This window comes from Triticum aestivum, chromosome 2D (genome assembly GCF_018294505.1).
Source record: "Triticum aestivum cultivar Chinese Spring chromosome 2D, IWGSC CS RefSeq v2.1, whole genome shotgun sequence".
NCBI lineage: Eukaryota > Viridiplantae > Streptophyta > Magnoliopsida > Poales > Poaceae > Triticum > Triticum aestivum.
In genome coordinates, this window is record NC_057799.1 from 650,749,000 (window position 1) to 650,758,156 (window position 9,157).

Sequence of the window (9,157 nt, forward strand, 5' to 3'; positions counted from 1 at the left end):
TGGCAGGAGGGGAAATGTATGAAGTGGAGGATCTACGGACAAAAACAATGATGTAATCACTAACTCCCTTCTATTAGTAGAGATTCAGATGGGCCATATGCTTCAGTGGTAGGAACACCCACGAAACTGTCAGCCAACATCCATTTATGTAAGAAGATTTGAGTTGACATTTTACAATAATTAAGCGAACCCTGCTGGTAAATGATGATGCATGGGAAGATTTGACTGCTTCAGCGTCAGCCGTTCGAGTCGATGCATGTTCAACGCATTGGATCCAGGCCACCTGGTCCTAGAAATGTTCACAATTTTTCCATAGGAAACATTTCACCAAATGCTTGATTAGCCTATGTAGGCCCAGTTCTTTTAGCGGCTTAGAGCAGAGCGGTTTATTTTTTAAGCCACCAAAAGAATTGGGTCATGGTTGTACTAGTGTTTACTTCAAAGTCCACGTTTGTATTGCCCAAATAGAGTATTCCCCCTGTAAATAAATATAAGAGACGCTCTTATATTTCTTTAGAGAGGATAGTGATCTAAACGCTCTTATATTTCTTTATAGAGGGAGTACATGTGAATCGCCCGGTGGATAATATGTGATCTAATGTCACGGTCATCACAGCAAGTTGCCTGAATTGACTAATTAACGAAAGCCGCCATGGTGATGACCAATCCACGGACAACAAGCTTGAAAGCCAGACTATAAAAAGGAATGGCTTTTGCACTAGTCTTAGACGCGAAGCTAGGTGTCAATTAGTGAAGAGCTAACCTGGAGGGTTAATAGTATCGGTGACCTCGTTAACCAAAATTGATCGGATCATCATGGGCTCATCGATCACATTGTACCACAGAAAGCTAGTTGATGAACCACATGGAAGCCACTTAACCTGGCTTAGCTAGATCGAATTAGGCCAGCAGCACCTTTCACTTGGGGTAAAGGAAACTAAAAGTGGCCAGTAGCATGATGGGCACGCATGTGTGTGTGGCACCTCGCCCTGATGCCCATGCTGGTCCATCGAGATCCAATCCTCATAGTATACAATATACACTTGGGATTTGTCTCTTCCTTGGTTTCATGTGGTGCTAATTAAGCCGGCCACGGATTGACTAATCAAGGCTGCAGCTAGCTGTTGTGTCAAGTAGTAGGGTTATCCCTGCTTAGTTCCCTGTTTAAACTAGTAGAGTTGGTGATGGGCCTGCCCAAATTATCCCTGCAAAATAAGCCATATTGGTGATTGGCTGCCCAAATTGACCCTGCAAATTAACCATTGGTCTGCCAATTTGACCCTGCAAATTAACCAAACTGTCCACTGGTCTGCCCAAATTGACCCTGCGAATTAAACCATTGATTTATCCCAAGTGCAGGTCGATACAGGCTAGGTCCAGGTGAAATGAGGTGAAGGATCCCATCTGCATTCTGTTCAAGTGCAGGCAGCTCCTGGTGGATGGAAAAATCGATTGGCTAGCTAGCCCAGCTCAGCTTAGGTGGTGCTCCACTGGGTAGATGATAGCCAGGAGGAGCTGTCCGAACCTGAACCTGACGGTGCAGCCGACGGCGACCCCACCGTGCACTCCCCTCCGCCGGGGCGCTGTCGGTATCTCGGTTCCTGCACCATGCGTCTTGATTGTCTTCATCTGGCCTTGGTATGCCGCGATGGCCACGATGCAAGTGAGAATCACATCACATGCACATGCATCTTGGTCGCACAAGCTTGATTGTCTTCTTCCGTTTATGCCGTGATGGCCAGGATGCAGCTGAGAGTCACATCACATGCAGGTTAATTAAGGCAGCTCGGTCATTTTCACCCACTGACAGATTGATGGTTTACTACCACAGTTGGTCTTGTTATGGAGCTACACGTAGCTGTTGGATACATCGGATCTGACGGGGCCAAAAATATCCGGTCTGCCAGGTTGGGGGCGCATTGAGGTCGGGAAAGTTGTGGCTGAGCATTGGTGCACCACACCCCCTTATCCAACCATCCATATGTTGCTTCGTGATCCGTGCATGACTTTGTTTTTGTTTCTCCCAAATGAAACAACTATGAACTTCAAACTTTGTAGGTCAAGAAAATATTATAAGTACAATGTGTCCAAAAAATCTGATTTTTTTTGAATGAATGAAATACTAAAAATAGTATTTCTTAATAGAAAATACAAGTTTTGTATATTTATTTTTTGGCCAAAAAATCTTGAACTTTTTTCACATATTGTGGTTCTAAAGTTTTGTTGACCTACAAAGTTTGAAGTCCATCTCTTTTTTTACATTTTAGAGAGACAAAAAAAGAGAAAAATATATGTTGTAAGTTAGTTGGTTAGCATGGATCTCAAAGCAGTATTGGACAACACAGATAATGGGTGCAGTGCACCAGGTTTAGAAAAAACGTGTATGTGGTCTATAAACATGGTTATCGGTCTGCTAATCAAGCAGCTCATGTGCTAGCGAATCATACTTATTGTAATAAGATCTCTTCTTTTTGGTTGCACAAGTCATCTGATGTTTTGTTCAGCAAGCTCGTAGACGATGTATCTTTATTATTTGATCGTAATAAAGCTAGCCATGATGGCCTTTTAACACAAAAAAGGGTTTAGAAAAATGAATATCCTGACTGGGATTCTACAAATTAATATTTACTTGAAACTCCAAAGGCCCTGTCAATCGTCTATAATTTCTTAATTGCAGATGATTAATTTGTTATGTAATGTTCGGTAATCATAATAAGTTGTGTGCATTTATTAAGAAAAGCTGTTATGATCAAGACCATTGACAGCGGATGCTTGACATTTAGGCGAAAAAAGGGGAATTAAGAAAGAAACAGGACGCCATGTTTATAGGTTTTTGCACATGGGCGCATGAATGCAGTTATCTTGGATGTGAAGCTATTTGTCCAAAGGTATTCAGTCTGATGTCAGTTACCTCGAGGCAGAAGTGGTGGAGACCTAACTTGATCTGATCATGGGCTGATCTCATCCTACATAAAGCTAGTCGATCAGGCACGTGGAAACTTATCAAGCTAAGGTAGAATTGGGTGAGCACTTTCACCTGTGTAAGGGAAACGAAAAGTAGACATGATGGGCATGCAGATATAAATCTAGTGTGGTGCCATTCTCATGCATACGAAAAGAAGACCGTGTATGATTCTCCTTCCCTGGCTAGTATATCAGTGGGCCACAAGATATCATATTTATGTCAGCATCAAAATATCATATACGTCACAGAGGAAAATGAGGCCTACCACCTGCATTAATTAGCTCAACTGAAAAGAACCCTGCGTTTACATGGTGACGCAGAGTAAGTTCTGACTGCATCAGCATCAGTTGATCGAGGAAATGCATGATTGACGAATCGATTGCAGTGCACCTGAATCTCAAGATTTGTCTAAAAAGATTATCTCCGCGGAGAAACTGGTTAAGCCTGACTTTGTTAGTATTTTTAAGTGAAGCTCGTATGTGGAATGGTCGACTAATATAACCAAAACATCATTGCTTAGCTTGGAAATATTCTACTAATATTTGGTTGAAAGTCCAAACACCGTCAATTGAGTAGAATTTCTTAATTGCTGGTGGTTAATCTGTGATGCAATGTCACAGTAATCACAAACAAGTTGGTCATATTGATTAAATATAATTAACCAAAGCCGCCATCGTCACGTCATGACCAATCCGTAGACACTGAGAGCTTGAAGTTAGACTAAAAAAGGGTTAAGTTGGCTTTTGCACTAATCTTGGAGGCAAACCTAGCTGTCAATTACTAGCAGGAGCTACCCAAGTACTCCCTCCATCCCAAAATAAGTGTCTCAACTTTGTACTAATTTTAATACAAAGTTATACTAAGATGAAGACACTTATTTTGGGACGGAGGGAGTAGAAGTTAATTACCTAGCCCTGGTTTTCAAAAAAAAATAGGAAAAAACTTGCCGGACCTGACCATCATGGGCTCATCACATCGTACAGGAAGCTAGTCGATGAGCCACATGGAAGCCAGTTAGCCAGGCTTAGCTAGAATTAGGCAGGGACTTTCACTTGGGTAAAGGAAACTAAAAGTGGCCAGCATGATGCATGGGCACGCATGTATGGGTGGCACCATGCCCTGATCCAATCCTGATACTAGTATAAAATATACGCTTCGGATTTGTCTCCTCCTTGGTTTCATGTGGTGCTAATTAAGCTGGCCACAGATTGGCTAATCAAACCTGCTTTGTTAAGTATTATCTTTGCTTAGTACCCTGCAAATTATACCATTGGTCGGCTAAAAAAAATTATACCATTGGTGATTGGCCTGCCAAACTTGACCGTGCAGATAGATGCAGGCTGGGTTCAGGTGAAAAGAGGTGCAAGATCCGCTGGGAGGAGCTGTCCAAACCTGACGGTGCAGCCGACGGCGACCCCGCCGTCCACTCCGCTCCGCGGTGCCGCTGTCGGCATCGTGGTTCCTGCACCATGTGTCCTGATTGTCTTCATCCGGTCTGGTATGCCGTGATGGCCAGGATTCATCATGTGGCAAGTGAGAATCACATCACATGCACACGCAGTGATCGAGCTTAACTGGCTGCTACAGTTACTCTCATGCTGTCATGGAGCGTGCTGGTTAATTAAGATAGCTCGGTCCTTTTCACCCGCTGGGAGATTGATTGTTTACTACAGTTGGCCTTGTTATGGGGCTACACGTAGCTGGTGGACACATACATCGGATCTGACGTGGCCGAAAATATCCGGCCTGACGGGTTTAACAACGAGAGGTTATGTTAGGGCGACGTCCCTATCAACACGGCACAAGTACAAAGAATAAAATGTTTGTAATTACATCCCCGACTTTGAATTGGCAAACAAGGCAAGGCTGATTTTAAGGAGCAACTGTCTCCACTTCAGTAGTAGATGTTTTTCTTCTGCCGTCTTTGAATTCGTATTCGATTGAAGTGCACGCTGGCCTAGATATTTTCCTTGGCTGGGTTAGGAATTGGACAGCTTCTTCAACCAGTCATGATCATCTTCCTTCCTTCCTGGACGGACGCTCTTCTCTGCTTTTAGTGATGCATATTCCAATAATATCCAGGTGTGAAGATTCTATTAGCATATATGTGCTTTTGGACCTTTTGAGCTTTCAGGTAGCTGTTGGCATTGGGGCTCTTATCAGTCAACAGTTCCTTTTAGCCTAAGCAACAGTTCAAGTGGAATGCAACACCACCATTAATAATTGTACTATATAAGCACATTAAATCAAAGAGGAAAGGGGGCTTTCTTCAACAAAAGTTCTACTACTAATTATTTCTCTAGAGAAAGTTTCCTTTCCTACTGTACATGTACATCAGAGAGTAAAGCAGAAAATTGCACCTACATAACAGAACAGGGCACTTTACACAAAGTATGATGCCTGACTAGACAGGATGGCATGACATAATTCACATGCATGTTGTCTAAGTAAACAATATGACATGATATAATTCACATACATGATTTATAAACTAAGCAGTTGGCATTCCCATATGATGTCTAAACTAAACAAATAGCATTCGCATATATGAGGTATAAACTAAGAAAATGAGTTTAACTTGTTGCAATAATTAACCGAGCCCTGCATGGTAAATGATGATCCCGGGGGAGATTTGACTGTGTCAGCCTCAGTTGGTCAAGCTGACGCATGTTCAATGCATTGGATTAGGCCACTGCCTGGTCCTAGAAATGCGAACAATTTCTCTATAGGAAGCATTTCATTGAAGGATATAACTGCCACATGCTTGCCTAGCTTGTGTATATATAGGCCCAGTTAATTTAGCGGCTTAGAGAAGAGGTGGTTGTTTTTAAGCCACCAAAAGAACTAGGTCGTTGTTAATTGTATTATTTTACTGTAGTGTTTACTTGAAAGTCCATGGAACCGTCAACTAAGTAGAGTACTTGTGAACCGCCCGGTGGTTGTTTTGTCATGGTAATCACAGCAAGTTGCCTGCATTGACTAATTAACCGAAGCCGCCATGGTGATGACCAATCCATGGACAACGAAAGCTTAAAGCCAGACTATAAAAAGGGTTGGCTTTTGCGCTAGTCTTAGAGGTGAGGCTAGGTGTTAATCAGTGAAGAGCTAACCTGGGGGGTTAAAAGTATAGGTGACCTTATTAACCTAAATCGATCTGATCATCACGCTCTCATCAATCACACTGTACAGAAAACTAATCGATCGATGAGCCAAATGGAAGCCAGTTAGCCAGGCTTAGCTAGAACTAGGCCAACACTTTCACTTGGGTAAAGGAAACTAAAAGAGAATTGGTGATTGTCTTTACACCATAAGGACAACCTTTGCAAACTAACCATTGGTGATTGGCCTGCCCAACTTGACCCTGCCCATTGATTGGTCGCAGATCCCAAGTGCAGGTGCAGGCGCAGGCGTTGGTCCAGGTGTAAAAAATTGTGAAGGGTGCCATCTGGATTCTGTGTATCAAGTGCAGGCACAGGGAGCTCCTGGTGGATGGACAGCTAGCTAGCTGAGCTTGGCTGGGTGGAGCTCCACTGGGCAGCCAGGAGGAGCTGTCTCCGAACCTGACGGTTCAGCCGACGACGACCCCGCCGCCCACTGTCGGCATCTCGGTCGATTGTCTTCATCTGGTCTTGTATGCCGTGATGGCCAGGATCCATTGCAGGTGAGAATCACATCACATGCAGGTTAATTAAGGTAGTAGCTCGGTCGTTTTCACCCACTGACAGATTGATGTTTTTTTTTTGAGGGACAGATTGATGGTTTAATACTACAGTTGGCCTTGTTATGGCGCTACACGTGGCTCGTGGATACTCATCACTTATTTTGAACTAAAACCGCAACACTTCTTTGGAACACAGGAGTAGCTGACGGGGCAAAAATATCCGGTCTGACGGGTTTAACAATGAGAAGTTAGGGGCGCCGTCCCTGTCGGCAAGGCATAAGTACAAAGAATAAAATGTTTGTATTACCGTGCTGTATCGTTCATCTGCTGGTCGGCTTTGAAGTTTGAATTGGCAAACAAGGCAAGGGCTGATTTTTCAGAGCAACCGCCTCCACTACATCTTTTCTTTTTTCTAAAGCCGGCTCAGAATTTGTATACAATCCATCTTCCTGCCTAGATATTGTCCTTGGTTGGGTCATGATCATCTTTCTTCCTTCCTTTCTTCCTGGACGGACGCTCTCTCTTCTCTGCTTTTAGTTAGTGATGAAGATGCATATTCCAATCGAGATGTAAGGATTTGATTCGCATCTAGTATCTGCTTTTGCACCTTTTGAGCTTTCAGGTATCTGTTGGCATTGGTGCTGTGTCATCACAAGTGCCCTTTAGCCTAAGCAAGAGTTCATCCGGAAAGCAACACCACCATTAAGTGTACTATATGTACACATTCATTCAAGAGGAAAAGAGTGTTCTACTTCTAATTATCTATCTTAAGAAAGTTTCCTTTTTCCTAGTGTACGTGTAGAGGATGTACAAAGCAGAAGAGGGCACTTTACGCTTGTGGTGTAGGTGCATGAGGCTGCTGGCTCCAGCCACATAGCAATACGTCATGGGGAAGGAAGGAAGGAGATCCATAGAGAGATCCAAAGTCAACACCTCGAGAGAGCCGATCCGGGAGATCGGGGTCGGGCAACTTCGGGTTGGCCAAGCTGATGCGCAACCGAGACACACACGAGCTCGTCGCCATGAAGTTCATCGAACGAGGATACGTGTTGTCCCTAAGGAGATGGGTGCAAATGGCGGGCTGAAAATTATTCTCCATCCTAGAGTAAATATCACTTCGACTTCATACTCGACTTTAATGGGTGAAGGGAAGTAGTCACCGTGTACAACAGGGATCATCGAGACAGGATGATCTTCGTGCTCCACCATGGACGTGCAGGGAATTTCCTCTTCCTCGGTTTCATTGTTGTTGAACCCCATGAGGAGTAGTTCTGTTTTTCGGTCGTGTTGCCTCATTATCCTCCGCCTTTGCAGTTCATTATATATGTTAGTATTGGAACTAATGTCCTGATGATGCACATGTATGTTCTTTGGTGAAACCTATTATGTAGTGTGACAAAAAGGAACTCGAGTTTTTGGTGCGATTGCTCGGGAATTGAGACTTATGAATTTCACTAAAAGAGTCTTATGACCTTTTGTAGTACTGACATCAGACTTGTCAATCCATTTGCTATTGTGTACACTATTTTAAGTGAATTTTAGAATTTGTAATGCTATATTGTTCTCTATGATCTTATTTTCTAGTCCAATAATTTAAAAAAAACTAAAGTACCTTAACTAAGGAAATGTTCCTAGTGTATGAAGGTGATGAAGATCTGATTGTAAAATGTTACACTGATGCAAGCTTCATGACTAATATAGACAAGATTAGATCTCAATTAGGATTTGTGTTTATGCTAAATGGAAGCATAGTTAGCTGGAAAATTCTAAGCAAATTATTGTGGCGGATTTTTCAACGGAGGCAGAATATATGGCCGCTTCAGAGACGATAAAGGAGGGTTATTGGATCAAGAATTTCACCACCGAGCTTGGTGTGGTTCCAAGTGCACTGCACCCAATGGAGCTCTGTTGCGACGATAGCAACGCCATGGCTTAGGCCAAGGAACCAAGGTCTGACGAGAAGTCCAAACAAATTGAATGCCGATTCCACATAATTTGAGATTTAGTGGAACGTGGATCCGTGAAGATTTGCAAGATTCGTATGAATCTGAATGTATCAATTCCGCTGACGAAGCCTTTACCACGCGCAAAGCAAGATCAACACATGGAAGTCATTGATGTTAGAAAACTTATGTAACTAGATTACTGACTCTAGTGCAAGTGGGAGATTATTGAAAATACGACCTACAAGCAATAATAGATGTATTATTGTATTTTCATGTTCGTAATTAAGTTTATATTTCTATGCTATAATTGCACTGTTTCTTGAATATGAGATTTGGTGGAAAACTCAATTACATGTGTGGAAACATAAACACCAATACGATCCCTTGTCATGCCTCTGAGACTAACTCATCTATTGACGATGATCTTGTTTTCCTGATCATGGGTTAATGATAACACCTTGTTATCAGAACAATGGAGTTGCAGAGCCAACTTATGAATTACTGCGAGATCACATTGTTATTATGTTATCGGTATTTTTATATAAAGTGTTAACGTTTACTTAGTTACTTAGACCATAAGAATAT